This window comes from Balaenoptera physalus (genome assembly GCF_965194825.1).
Source record: "Balaenoptera physalus genome assembly, chromosome: 7".
NCBI lineage: Eukaryota > Metazoa > Chordata > Mammalia > Artiodactyla > Balaenopteridae > Balaenoptera > Balaenoptera physalus.
Window position 1 is genome coordinate 19,488,298 of NC_138886.1, and position 15,504 is coordinate 19,503,801.

General features: G+C 46.6%; 1 long non-coding RNA gene across 1 annotated transcript in view; it reads left to right on the forward strand.

Annotated features, from left to right (window-relative positions):
* Positions 1 to 1,944: 1,944 nt before the first annotated feature.
* Positions 1,945 to 15,504, forward strand: part of LOC309664732 — a 36,386-nt gene continuing 22,826 nt past the window's right edge. The window contains exon 1 of the long non-coding RNA XR_014266011.1: positions 1,945 to 7,877. This is a non-coding gene — a long non-coding RNA (uncharacterized lncRNA). The remainder of the gene's footprint in view (positions 7,878 to 15,504) is intronic.

Sequence of the window (15,504 nt, forward strand, 5' to 3'; positions counted from 1 at the left end):
TCTTTCCCCCAGCCTTAGACAGTACCTCTTGGAGTCAGCAATTCCCAATTACAAGTGTCAAATTAGTGAAGCCATGTCCGTCCCTAGTAAGCAACAGGACTGTGCACTTCTACTGTCACCGTATCTTCCATATGAGGCTCCTTACCCTTTCCTTCCACACCTGTTACCCCATTGCTGGCTCGAGGCACCCATGTTTCCATTTTACAGACCAAAATACCTGGACTCAGAGTGACAAATGCTTTAGAAAAGCACAAGTGATGCTAGAAATCAGGTCTCAACTCCAAAGCCTGACTTGTTCAGTCCACTGATGTCTCTAGATCAAGCTCCTTACCTCTCTGAGCCTCAGTCTGTCTGTCAAACAGAGGCTGTTGGCAGTACCTCGAGGTTAAAAGAGAGCAGATGCACACCAAGAGCTTGCAAGTAAGTAGGACCAGTACTTGGCTTTGCTGCTCCACCCGAAGCCTAGCTCTACACGGAGGGGCTCTTCCCCAGATGGAGCACAAGAGCAGCTCTACAGAGCAACAGAAAGATGCGTATGGCTTTACTGCAGTTGGTTCCCAAACTTTAACGTGAGTCAGAATCCCCTGGAGGGCTCATTAAAGCGCAGATTGCCAGGTCCACCCACAGGTTCCCTGATTCAACAGATCCAGGGCGGAGCCAGAGAATCTGCATTTCTGACAATTCCTGGGTGATGGGGCTGCTGGTTCTCTTCTAGGGACCACACTTTATTGAAGGCCCTTTGAGGACATTGAGGAGGGAGTCTGACAGCTCCCCTCACACGCAGAACTTCCTTAAACTCCCCCTTCAACATTTCTCCCTCTCTGCCGAGTTCTCTCCTTTGTGAACCTGCTCAAATCTCTGCCCCGTTTCCCACTCATTCTCACTGTGCTCAAATCCTAGAACCTGAGAGTCACACTCTTTTCCCTTCCCCAGCCCCTCAAGTAGAGAAGCCTGGCCCCGGAGGCTTCCACCTTGCTCCTCTCCACACCCCAACGAGCAATGCCCACCAAGCGTGCTCCTTGCAAAACAGACGAGGGATAACCAAGGCCGGCAGTGTTACTTTCGTCCGTTTCGTCCTCACATACAGTATCACCTTTAAGTCAATTAAAATGTGTGATGCACATATTGTGTGTCAGACACTCACTGTGGATCCAGTAGTCGACAGGCGGGCCCACTCCTGCCCTTGGTGAACTCACAGTACAGTGGGGTAGGGGAAGGCGCAGGTAGAGACCACCACAAGGAAGGAGCGATTGCCATGTTGTGGCCATTTCTATGGTAGGATCTGTGGGCGCCCAGAAGCCAGGATCAAATCAGGGTGGGCTTCTCAGGGGAGGTGGTATTTAAGTTGACACCTGAAAGATGAGTAGGAGTTGATCAGACAAAGAGGCAGGAGGAGAAGTTTCCAAGCAAAGGGAGACACACGTACAAAGGCCTAGAAGCAAGAGAGAGGGATAGAATATTCAAGTTACCAGATCCACCCAAGAAGGAGGAGATGAGCCGACTGCGTGGAAGAGAAGAACGTGTGTGTGAAGAGCTTGATTTCCAAAGCCCCAGGGAGGATGATCTGCAGTCAGTGGACTGGGTTCTGTTTGGGGGACGATAATAAACAAACCAGGGTCCATCGCGTATGGCGTCGAGAAAAGGGAAGGACAAGGGGGACAGCTTGGCACAGACATCAAGACCACCCTCGATGGCTATGTGCCCCCGCCTCACCCCGCCGGGGATGGGGGCCGGTGGAGGCGTTAGACACACAGACCCGCCAGTCCTCCCAGCGGCCCCAGGACGGCGCTCTGTGAGCAAAACCTTCTATGCTTCCTGGAAGAGGAGACTGAGGCACCAGGAGGTTACACAAGCCGTCCTAGGTCACACCGCAGACAAGTGATGGGGGTGAGATTTGAATCTACGCAGGCTAGCCCAGGGGTGCGTCCTCTCAGCCACTGTGCCTTATTGGCTCAAGAGAAGAAAAACACAGGCACGCTTTCTCCCTCTCCTTGCTCCAATGCCAGCATTACCAGGAAACTTCTGAAAGCACGCCCATGGGGAACAGAGAACTCCTCCAAGCCCCCAGGGCAGCCCAGACCACACGGGGCTGTGTTCTCCTCGGGACCGACCCCTTGGCATCGGGGGCGCCACACGTGCGTCGTTCTTTCTGAGTCGGCTGGTGTCACTCCGAGTTCTGAAGCCGGCGAAACTAGGTGCACATTCTACGTCTAGTCTCTATGAGCTGCGTTCCCCTGGGCAAGTCACGGAACCTCCTTCATGAGCCTCCACGTCCCCATCTGTAAAGCAAAGAGATACCACGCTCACCCCAGGACGCTGCTGTGGAAAGGAAGCAAGACGGTGTGCGTACAGCACCGGGCATGTGCCCAGCACAGAGCCGGAGCCCAGCCACGGGCAGCCGGGTGGTTTTCATTCTCGGTGGGCTGACCCGGGGGGTCTGAGCGCACAGAGCTGAGGGCCACCAGTCCCCACCATGGGGACGTACCAGGACAACTGCCACTTTGTGGGCACCAGGCGGGTTGTCTGCCGTCTCTCAGGCAACCACATGAGGCCTATTCCCCTCTCACTCCTGCCTCCTTCAAGCTCCCCGTTTCCCATAATGCCTGTGAGAACTTCATAAGATCAGTTGTATGCGTTTGCCAGGGCTGCCATAACAAAGTACCACAGACTGGATGGCTTAAACAACAGAAACGTATTTCCTTACAGTTCCGGAGGCCACAAGTCCAAGATCAAGATGTGGTAAGTTGGTTTCTCCTGAGGCCTCTCTCCTTGGCTTGCAGATGGTGCTCTTCTCCCTGTGTCTTCACATGGTCTTCTCTCTGTGTATGTCTAAGTCGTAATGTCCTCTTTTCATAAAAATACCAGTCATACTGAATTACAGTCCACCCTGATGAACTCATTTAAATTAATTATCTCTTTAAAGACCCTATGTTCAAATATAGTCATAATCTGAGGTAGCGGGGGTTAAGACTTTAATTGCAGGGGGGACACAATTCAGCCCAGAGCATCAGTTACATAAGGCATCTGGGGCAGTGCTTTAGCATACAGGAAGCACTCAGTAAGTGGTACCAAAGGTGAGGGTGATGATGGAGATAATGACTCTCTCCAGATTGGGAACTACTGCAACAGGATGACAAGCCATCAGCGCCCAGCGGGAAGTCCCTTCAGGTCAGTGGGAAAGCCTGGATTTAGGAGGCCATGAACCTGATGAATTCACACATCCACTGACTTTGGAGTCAGAGCCATGTGGGTTTAGACCCTCACGATAACACTCATCAGTTGGAGACGCTGAGCAAACTCACTTAGCTGAGCCTCAACTTCCCTCACATATCAAGGTAACAACTGCCAAGGACTTAGCAGTGAGAGGTGCCCACTGCATGCTCTTTCCTCCATCTGTGAGCAGGAAGACCAGGTTTCAAGTGGCAGTTGGGCCATCTACCGGTGATGACCTTAGGCAAGCCGCTCCCGGGGGCTCAGACTCTTCAGCTCTTGCCTGCAGATGACAATCCCAACTTCACGGGTTGTCATAAGGTGGGAATGAATCAAGGTATGTGAAAGCGCTTTGTCACCTGCAGAGCATCCTGTACAGGTGAACTGTCAGCCCCCTTTCAAGATGCAAATCTTCAAAGGTCTTTGTGAGAGGATGCTCACACCCACACACCCGATTCCAAGAAAAACACAAGAGGTGGGGTACCGTGTGGTTTCATCCTTCATGACTCACAGAGGCCACTCCTGCCGGGTATTTAAATTCTGTGGCTAGAGGAGCTGTGCTTTTTGACTATTCAACTGAGTTTACTAACCACTCCCTAAGGCTGCAACCCACACTCATTCTTCTCTGGTCCAGAGGGAGGGAGTGGAAGGTCAGCGTGACTTGGAAATTTATTCCAAGGCTGTGAGATTCTTTCTGGGGGGCAGGTGCTAAACATGTAAACAGGGAAGTCAGGAGGCGGCATGAATTTTCTGGTCAGTAGGAGAGGAGAGGATGCCCAACCCCGACAGCAGGAGATCCAAGTAGAAAAGTCCAGGAGGTGAGGAAAGAAATAATAAATGGTGATGTTACCTACGGTGAGGCTAGAATTGCAGATATGAGAGCCAAAGAATAGAAGAGAGAAAAGAAAAGAAGAAGAAAGAGAAGAAACTGGAGACAAGGAGGGGAAAGAGAGTGAGTAAAGGGCAAAGCCTCAAAGAATGCCAACATTTAGGATCTTAGGAAGAAAAGGAGCTAAAGGGTTAGACAGATGAAGCCGTCAGAGATAAGGAAAAGGGCAGATCCATGAAGGATTGGGAGGTGTCCTAGCGCAGAACAAAAGACCACAGACTGGGAGTCTTAAACAACAGGAGTTTTTTTTCTCACAGTTCTAGAAGCTGGAAGTCTGAGATCAGGATGCCAGCATTGTTGGTTCTGCTGAGGACTCTCTCCTTGGCTTGCAGACAGCCGCCTTCTAGCTGTATCCCCACGTGGTACAGAAAGAGAGCTAGTTCTCTGTATTTCTTCTTATAGGGACACTAAGCCTACTGGATCAGGGCCACACCCTTATGACTTCATTTAACCTTAAGTACTTCCCTAAAGGTCCTTTCCCCAAATACAGTCACACTGGGGGTTAGGGCTTCAACATGTGAATTTGAGGGGAGCTGGTATACCATTCAGTCCATAGTAAGAGGGCAGAGGGGACATGAAAGAGGGAAGACAGCAGCCCAGTTAGGGGGTGGGGGGATCCTGGCCTCACACTGGGCCTAGAAAACACACTGCCCAGAGTCTCCATCTGGTAGCAAGAACCTTGTGTCCAGACCTGCCTCTGCCCCACTGGAGGTGGATTGGACAAGCCCCTTCCCCTGTCTGGACTCAGTTTCCCTATGTCTACAGCACAGGAGGGGATGCTATTCTCCAAGATCCCCTGGGTACTGTCAGGTTCTCAATGCAGACGGTGAATGCCCCTGGCACTCAAAGAAGAGCCAGATATTTTTCAACAGGTCCATTCAAGGCAAAAAGAAGAGATGGGAGGTAACACAAAGTCAGAGGATTGAGACCCTCCCTTAAGAGCAAGGGACCCTGACTCAGCTGGCACAGAAGCAACACTAGAAGTTGCCTCCAGCAGGCTTTGTGTTTCAAGAAAAGACAGAGGGAGCTGCGTGTCCCCCACCCACCCAACTCCATCTCACTCTAAAATAAGAACTTGAGTGGTGTTTAACTTTAGACTAAATTTGAGAGCCATTATCTTAAAAGAGCTGACTCCCATTTCTTTGCCAGTTTAACTGGGGAAGGCTGCTTTGTGATGTGACTCTGTGGGTCTCAGATTGTCACTCATCCAGCAGGGTCTGTCTTGGAGCCCATGACTATAGGCCCAGGCCATGCAAGGGCTCCCAGCAATAAGAGAGACAGGGTAGGAAGAGCTGAAGTTGGGAGAAGCATGAAGGGCAGGAGGAGCACAGAAGTGTGTTATTTAATTGAGCCTGGGGATTGGCAAGGGAGAGGTCTGAGAGGCTTCCTGGAGGAGGTGATTTCTGAGATGGGAACTGGAGGAGGAGTTCCACCGGTAAGGATATGGGGGAAAGGGCAGCATTCTAAGCAAAATCCTAGGAGTGAGATCAAATCAAATGCATTTGAACCAGGTTTAGGAAGCAAGATGGGACAGGCTGGTAGACCCAGAACACGAAGATCCTAAAAGGCTGTGGTAAAGAGTAGGCTCCTTCCTGAGGGCAGTGGAAAGCCAGGGAAGGATCTGAGCAGGAGAGTGACTTGATCCGACTTGGTTTGTTCATCCCTTTGTATGTTTGGAGGAAGTAGAACTGGACCTCGGACGCAGAAAATACGCTCATGGTGTTCATCATCCACCTTGACAAGTTCCCTTCTTCTTTTTCTCCCTTTGGTTTACTTTTTGTTGAGGCAGTGGAATTTTACAATTCAGTTTCCCCAAGCCTTCAAGGCACACATAAAATGAGGTTACAACAGTTGTTTTATAGAACAGAATGAGGAGCAAAACTTACCTATCTCATTTTATAAAGCTATTATAACCCTGATGCTTAAACCTGATAGGGGTGGTGCCATAAAATAAAATATAAGATGAATTTAAATATGGCCACAGTATTTTTTAAATCTTATATAAAATGCTGTCAATTTGAATTCAGCAAGCAATGCGTAAAATACATCATGCTCAAGTATTACAAGAATATTCCTTCAGACAATCCGTTAATGCACTATACTTGTTACGGACTGACATGTGTCCCCCTAAATTTATATGTTCAAGTCCTGACTCCTAGTATCTCAGAATGTGACTGTATTTAGAGATAGGGTCTTTAAAGAGATAATTCAGTTAAAATGAGGTCATTAAGGTGGGCCTTAATCCAATAGGACTGGTGTCTTTATAAGAAGAGGAAATTTGGACACAGGTACAAAGGGAAGAGGCTGTGAAGACACAGGGAGAAGATGGCCATCTAGAAGCCAAAACGAGGCGCCTCAGGAGAAACTAACCCTACTGACACCTTGAACTTGGACTTCTGGCCTCCAGAACTGTGAGAAAATAAATTCCTGTTGTTTAAGATACCCAATCAGTGGTACTTTGTTATGGCAGTGCTAGCAAACTAATACAATACCACAGAAAAAGAATAAAATAGAAAATCCATATAAACATATCAGTAAAGGTAATAAAAGTAGTTGCTAAAATTCAACCCTTTGTAAAAAAAATTTTTGAAGGGTAACATACCTACAGAAAAGCATATAAATCATAAGTGTCAGTCAATGAACTTTTACCAACTAAATATACCTGTGTAATCAGCACCTGGACCAGGAAGCAAGCATCCCAGAGTCCTCCTCATGTCCCCTTCAAGACCAATAGGCCTGGGACTTCCCTGGCAGTCCAGTGGTTAAGACCCTGTGCTTCCACTGCAGGGGACATGGGTTCGATCCCTGGTGGGGGAACTAAGATCTCACATGCCGTGCGGTGTGGCCAAAAAATAATAACAAATAAATAAATAAATAACTTTAAAAAAAAAAGACCAATAGGCCTGTTATGGTCTGAACTGTTCTCTCCCCACCACAAATTCATATGTCTAAGCCTTATCCTCCAATGTTATTGTATTTGGAAATGGGACCTTGAAGAAGATAATTAATGTTAAATAAGGCCATAAAGTGGGGCCCTAATCCCATAGAACCGGTGTCCTTGTAAGAAGAGGAAGAGACAGCAGGGAGGCATGCAGAAAGAGAAAAGGACATGTGAGGACACAGCCAGAGGCAGCCATGTGCAAGCCAGTGAGACGCCTCAGGAGAAACAAGCCTGCCCGCACCTTGATCTTAGACGTCCAGCCTCCAGACCTGTGGGAAAATAAACTTCTGTTGTTTAATCCACCCTGTCTGTGGTGTTTTATTATGGCAGCCTAAGCAGACTAATGCAACACTTCTCTCCTGGTTTTATTCCTTTTTATTACCCCCCCCCAACACGCATGATATATATCAAACTCCTTAAAATAATTACCTACCGGGCCTTGAGGAGGAGGGTAACAAAAAGAATAGCATCTGGCACACAATATCATAGTACTGAGTTGAACAAAGCTAGACAGAGAACGAATTTAGGTAAATGTAAAACACAGATGCGCGTGTTCTGGTAAAATCTGTATGTGCACTTGTTTTAATTCCATCTAAGTGGCACGTGCAAAAACATCATTCAAAGCTGTGCGCCAGGGCTTCCCTGGTGGCGCAGTGGTTGAGAGTCTGCCTGCCAATGCAGGGGACATGGGTTCGAGCCCTGGTCTGAGAAGATCCCACGTGCCGCGGAGCAGCTGGGCCCGTGAGCCACAATTACTGAGCCTGCGCATCTGGAGCCTGTGCTCCGCAACAAGAGAGGCCACGATAGTGAGAGGCCCGCGCACTGCGATGAAGAGTGGTCTCCACTTGCCACAACTAGAGAAAGCCCTCGCACAGAAACGAAGACCCAACACAGCCATAAATAAATAAATGAATACTTTAAAAAAAAAAAAAATGTGCACCAGACACACTTCTACTTTATTTCATTTAATTCTTACAATTGTTTAAAAGCTATCCACGATGCTGTACATATATCCAGTCTGTGGATTCTGACTGATGCATCGTATTTTATCATGTGCCTACACCATATTTTATTTTTCTGTTTCCCCAGTGTACCCTAAGGACCTCCCAATCACCTTGCTACCAAAAGCAGTGCTGTGATGAACATGTTTGAATATGCTTCCTTAGGGACCTACATAGACAGCCTTGGATGCTCACCAGAGACCAGAGATACTGGAGTCCATCGGTATGGATACACTATCTTGACTGAATTCTGCCTGATAACTCTCCAAAGTCCCTGCATCAGCCTACACCCCCACCAGTGGTGTGCATGTGTCCCTGGTTCCCCAGATCTCTGTGAATGCTTGGCATTATCCAATTTTCTCATTTTTGCCAGTCTAGTGAGTGTAAATGTTCACTGTTGTGTTAACTCGTGCCTCCCATTATTAATGAGTTTGAGCAGCTCTTCATATACTCATGAGCCATCTTGGTTTCTATTGTTGTGGATTGCTTATTTGTACACTTTGTCCAATTTTCCACTGGGTTCCCTGTCTTTTTCTTAACAATTTATAGGACTTCTTGCATATTCCAGGTTTTAGATGTGGCATCTGTATGTGATATCTGTCTATAGGAGAGTTTCTCAACCCCAGCACGACTGATATTTTGTCCTGATAATCCTTCCTTGAGGGGCTGTCCTATGCATTGGAGCATGTTTAACAGCATCCCTGGCCTCTACCCACTAGATGCCAGTAGCGCCTCCAGCCCAGTTGTGACAACCAAAAATATCTCCAGATATTGCCAGTGTCCTGGGATGGGGGGCATAATCACCCCCAGCTGAGAACCACTGGTCTATAGGTTATCCCTCCCACCGGGTTATGGTTATCTAATCCCATTGATTAGAAATCCATAATTTTGATTAAAAATAAATTAATTTTTGATATTATACTTTGGGGGGTTTTGTTTGAGAAGACTTCCTCACGCCTAGGTTATAAAAATGTTCCCCTACATTTTCTTCAATCAATCAGTTTTATTGCTTAACCTTTGAGTTTTTAATTTATCTGGAGTCCACTTTTGTGTTCTGGGTAAAGTAGGAATCCAGTTCTCTTCTAATATATGTAATCAGCCAGCTTTCCAAAGCCATCTGCAAGTCAGTGGGACCTTTCCCATTGATCTGTGGTACCATATTTATCATATATCAAGTTCCCATATGTGTGGGGTCTGTCTCTAAGCTCTCTGTCCTCTTCCATTGGCTTATTAACCTATCCTTCCATGAGAACCACACAATTCTTCTATTTCCATGACTTTTTAATGTGTTTTAATATCTAGAAGATATGCCCCTCCTCTTTTTAAAAGTTGCCTCAGCTATTTGCAGACCTTTATACTTATCAATTTCAGAATAAGTGTGTTAAGTTTCTCAACATATCTATCTGGAATTCTGATTGCAATTGTATCAGATTTACAAATTAATTTGAAGATAGTTGACATGTGTACAATGTTATATTATTCCATCATGAATGGAGAATATCTCTCCATTTATTTAAAACTTCATTTTACATCCTTTAATTGAATTTAAATTTTTCTTCCATAGATGACTTGTTTATTCCTTGATAAAATAATTCCTAGGTATAGTTTTTGTAACTACAGTGAGTGGCGTCATATTTTTTCTCTTATGTATTTTATGGTTGGTGTTTGCTGGTGTGGAAACATGCTATTGGTTTTTAGTAGTTGGTCTTGTGTTTGGCAATCTTGCTGAATCCTCTTATTAGTTTTAAAAGAGGGTCTGCTGATTCAGTTGGCTTTCTTTGTCGATGATCATAACACATGTGAATAATGATAGCTTTACTTTTTCCCTTCAATATTCACACCTCTGTATTAGTTTGCTGGGGAAGCTATAACAAAGTGCCATAGACTAAATAGCTTAAACAGCAGAAATCTATTTTCTCACAATTCTAGAGGCTAGAAGTCCAAAATCAGGTGTCAGTAGGATTGGTTTCTTCTGAGGCTCTCTTCTTGGCTTGCAGATGGCCATCTTCTCCCTGTCTTTACATGGTCTTTCCTCTGTACATGTCTGTGTCCCAATCTCCTCTTCTTACGAGGCCACCAGTCCTATTGGATTAGGGCCCACCCTGATGACCCTATTTTAACTTCATTATATTTTTAAAGACTCTATCTCCAAATACAGTCACAATCTGAGGTTCTGGGGGTTAGGACTTTAACTTCTCATTTCTTATTGTTGGTATCAGCTGCAGGGATAACCCAAGGTGCCCCCATAGTTTTCTGTGTCACAGCTGAGTTGTGCCAGGCAGGCACTGGTGCCCTGAGGCAATGAGTGGGAGAGAGGAAAGAGCAGAAGTCACCTCTGTCCCCTGGTGAGGCTCCCCATCCCCGTCTGCCTCTGGCTCATGTTCCCTCCACATGCCAAGTCAGGATGTCCTCCCCAGAGTTTTCCCACAGACTTCATGCCAGTTCTTCAGTGTCTCCATGCTTCACTCTCCTTCCATAATGTCCCCAGAGTTCAGCTTTTGGTGGCAGGGGGTAGGGCAGGAGGGCCAGCAGCAGTGGAGTGAACCATCCAGCCCGAAATCCCCATGATCTGATTGGGCTTTAGAAAGATCTCTTTGGCTTCAGTGTAGAAACTGAATTAGAAGTGGGCAATATTGGAGCTCAAGAAACTAGATAAGGGGCTATTGCAATAAATGAGCTGTTGACTCCTAGGCAGAGGTAGTGGTGGTGGGAATGGAGAAACAGATGGTGTTGACAGAAGTTGGTAATTCTTTACACGCTGGATAGAAAGCAAGAAAGAAGTCATGAATAATTCCTAGGCTGCTGGCTTGGGCAACTGGGTGGATGGTGGTAGCTTGCACAGTATAGCATGAGACAGTCTGGGATTGGGGGAAGGACTCAAGGAGATTGACATACCCACAATACATCCAAACTGAGATGTTTAACAGGCAGTTGGAGCTATAGAGCTGGTGGTCAGGAGAGAAATATGGACTGGATGACCTTGGAAGTCATCAGCCCATGAATGGTAATTGAAGCTATTGGAGTAGATGAGCATAGGTGAACTTCCAGGGATGGTGCGAGGAGGGAGAAGAATAGAGGGCCTGGGACCTATCCCTGAGGATTACAACATTTAAGATCTGGTCTGAAGAAGAAGAGACAGCAAGAGGCTGAGAAGGAGTTATCAGTGAAATACACACTGCTGTCCCCTTGGCAGCCAAGGAAAGAGTGTGTGTTAAGAAATGTGGCCAGGTGAGAAATCAAGTCAGATGAGGCCTGAAAGGTGTCCCTGGATTTAGGGGCATGGAAGTCATCAGTGACCTCTGCCCTCAACAGAGGAGGTTGTCATTCTCACCATAGTGATAATAATAAATGGTCTCATTAACAATGATATCACCTTAGAACTATATGGCATTTTGTATTTTTGCAAGCAGTTTATATTCTACAACCTTCTTTTGTTTTATGGAAACTGTGACCCAGAATATAATTTGTGAAGGAACTAGGGAAGATTTTTCTGGAGAAGAAAAGACTTGGGGTGTGGAGGGATGTTTTGAACATGCTGGGAGTCTTGAATACACAAAACGCTGTAGAGAGTCTGCTGTGGGGAAGCAGGACCCGACTCACATGTTTGCAAAGTCAGAACTGTTTAACAAAAGAATGCGCTGCTCCAAAGCTGAAGAGACCCCCCACCCTCACCCCACCCATTCCAGCCTCTCGAGCCCTTTCAAGTCCATGGTCTCATTTTGCCCTCATAGCAATTCTCTGCAGAGAGGTGATTCTCCCTGTGTTTACACATGGGGAACCTGAGGTTCAGAGAGGTTAAGGAATATGAAGAAGATCACACAGCAAGAATGTGGATGGAGTGGGGCCTAGGCCGGGTCCTCTCGTTCCAAGAGCAGTGTCCTGGCCATGCCAGAGTTAAGTAGCCTCTTAACAGGGAAGCCCAGGAAAGGGCTACTGCCTTCGGGAAGGAGGAGGGTATGTCGGCGGTAGGGTCCCCTACTAGAAGTGGTTGCTTCCAGCTAAGCAATCAATGACTATGATTGTCTGCATCACATGGGGTAATGCATTCTTGACAGATGAGGAAACTAAAACACAGAGGCTAAGAGACCCATGCTGAAAAATGAAGGCGTGCCTCCTGTTAATGCCAGTGCATGAAAGGCTGTGCTTCTAGAGGCCTCAGCAGGAGAATTCCAACCTTACAGGGTGGCTGTAGCCATGGTTACTGATCCGTTTATCTAGATCAGTGCTCTCAGGGGCTGGTGGGAGTCTTTGCCCCCATTGCCCTGCTGCAGGGACAGCCTTGGTGATGACTGGGTCCTTGCACGGGACCAGCAGCGGCCCAGGCTCACACTCCAGGTCAGGGCTCTTCGGTTCATACTCACCTGCTCAGCTCTTCTCCTGGGGATGTTACCATATCAGGGAATAAGGACGCCAAGGACTACGAGAAACAAGTTTTGAGCAGTGACGCCATGTAACTATCACAGAAGCAAGGGCAGCCATGGACTGATTCAGCTCTTGAGCAGAACTCATCCCTTATGCCTAAGAAAGTCACTAAGATTCCTATCCATTTTGGGTGGTATCATAGAATCTCAAGGGGGTGATAGAGAACATTCTGTTAATCGGGGCAGGGAGAGCTCCTACGATTAATTTGAAAGAAATTATAAACAATCCAGGTATCCATCAACAAGAGAATGAACAAATAAATTATAGTATAGCCACACAGTGTAATACTATACAGCAGCAAAAACTGGATGAACAAGGGTATTCATGTGTAGAATGTTGGGTGAAGAAAGCACACTGCAGAAAAGCACATGCACTATGACATAATTCAATGTAATTTAAAAGTCTGCAAAGCAATGCTACACATTGTTTAGGTATACATGCTGGTGCCATAAAAGTATAAGAGAAATGATTGGGACAGATAAAGACTTCATTCAAGGAATTGGTTACCATTTGGGTGAAGAGATAGTGGGGAACATGCAATAGGAAAGGGATACCCAGGAGTTTCTACACGACTGGAAATATTTGTTTCTTAGGATAGGTCAAGTACACCCGTCTTACAAGATTCTTTAGGCCTTTTGGCTCTTAAAATATATTGCCTAATAATTTTTTGTGACTATGTTCACACTCAAAGCTGGTAACACAAATCATAACATTCATATGCGTTCATGAATCTGTCTCTCCTGCTGAGATGTGAGGACACACCCTCTTGAAGCCAAAACCACATTCCTAAGCTGCTCCCAAATTTCTGACCCACTAGGTTTGGGGGTAATTGTTACACACAAGCAGAAAACTATCACGAGGAATCACAGTGTATTACAGAGCAAAGCAGGGACACTATGAAAGTGGTATTTCACCAGGCTATCTTGTGGCCTCCAAAGACCAAATAGCTAAATTTATTTTTGATCTGCAAACCCCCAGGTGGTTAGCACAAACCCGGAAGAGCCTGCAGCCCCAGAATTCGTGGGCGGAGCAGGCAGCACGTTAGTAATTTCAGTACGGCCTCAGACCATTCTTAATCAACTTTGAACTTTTTCCAATCAAACCTACTTGCCTCAACAAAACACACCCTGAGGACAAAAAGTAGACCTTCAGACTTCTCTGCAAACCTCCAGAGCTCAGCTAAGCATAGAGCAGGGGCAGCTGATTTATGATGCTTCAGAGGTGATGAGGAAAACCTCCCCAACCTGGCCGGGAGATGCTGTGCAGCCATAAGGGACAGAGTGACAAAGAACGGAACCAAAGACCTCTACCCTTGCAGCTCTCCTTGCAGCCTGGTAAGACACTGTTCCAGGTTTCGTGTCCTGTTTGCCATCCTAGACCCATACTTCCAGTTAGCACAGAGGTGAGGGCGGGGTAGTGATGGGTGAAAGGGCGCTCATGAAATAACCATAAAGGGAAAAAAAAGAAAAAGCATTTGGCAAAGCAAAGGGAGCCATCTTTTTCCCTGGGCTGCAATTTCTAAAGCTGATCCAAAAAGAAATCTCTATTGTCAGGGTGGAAAAATGGGCTTTTCCCTAAAACGAGCTCTTAAAATTGTCCAAGAATTGAGCCCTCAGTGAGAAGAGGAGGGATGAGGTTGGCGACGGAAACAGATATGGTCATCTGGGTGGAAAGTGTGTCATCATCCCGATGTGCTGTTAGGGGTTCAGCTTGTGACAGTGAAGACTTTGTGCTGGATTAGAAGTAGTCGCCGCAAAGCTAAATTCCACTTCCCCATTTCTTGGAGGTGGACTAGAGAAGAATAATGGGCAAAGGTCACACTACAAGAAGAAAAAATGACCTCCCCACAAAAACAGGGAAAAAAAAAAAAAGGTTTGAGAGAGTTGTTGTTGTTTGGGTATTTCTATAAAATTAAATAAAGTAGTTTAACATAGTTCAAAATTTGAAAGACAAAGCAGATAATTTTACACAGAACCCAGAGGCCTCAGATTTGTCCCTTGGAAGCTTTCCAAGGATCTCTTTCACTTGCAGATGGAAAAGCTGTGGTCCAAAAAAGGGAAGGCAGGAGCCATGGCCACACAAAGATTATTGGCCAAGCTTAGAGCAGGACCCAGGAACCCAGGAAGGGGGCGACACTCATGAAGTATCTGAGCCTTCCCAGTTCAGATGGAGAATGAATGTGAGTGTGCAGAGCTGGGCATCTGTTAGCTATTACTGCCATTAATCTTCATGGGGACAGCCTGCCCAGGTCATGCAAGTTGCTGGTAAGGTAACAAGGACTAGAGGTCAGGAGCTCGCTGACCCAGCAGAGTGTGTACACAGGAGCAGCATCTGGGTCTCTGGGCATTGCGTTTTCTCCTGCCTGGGCCCAGCATGGACTTCTCCAGCAGCTGGGCCTGGGGACAAATGAGATTAGAAATATGGCAGGGAGTGCTACTTGAAAAAGAAGGGGTCCAGGACTGAATGAAAAGACAGACAAAGGCAGCAGGCGGAGCGTCTTAATTCCAGAGAGACCTAGGTGTAAATCCCAGCTCTGCCCCTTCCAGCTGTATGATCTCGGGTGAGTCATGGCACACCTCTCAGCCTCCATTTCCTCCTTTTTGAAACGGACATCATACACATGCAGCTTGCAGTGAGCTCCAGGTATCTAAGAGGGGCTTAATAAGTGTTATTAACCCCTGAATCCTGAGCTAGAAAAGAGAAAGGGAAGAGACCCACACAGGCACACACTTCACCTGCCCAAACTGACAAGACTTGCTGCTGCTTTTAGACCACTCTCTTAGCTGCCTTCGTACAGACCCATCTCCTGGTGATAGAGGCCAGGACACACCTTCCATCTCCATCACCAAACCTGCGTTAAGGTCACTCACAAGACGCACTCCCTGGCTCTCCAGTGGGCCAGATAAAATACCAATGGGTTTTGGAACCAAGATACCCTATACCCTCCCTTCTGCCTCTTTTAAACCTTCCCTGGCTATGCCAATGATGGCATAGAAGACAGCTGGCAAGAGCACGGTTCTGGAGTCAGGCAGAGATGGGTT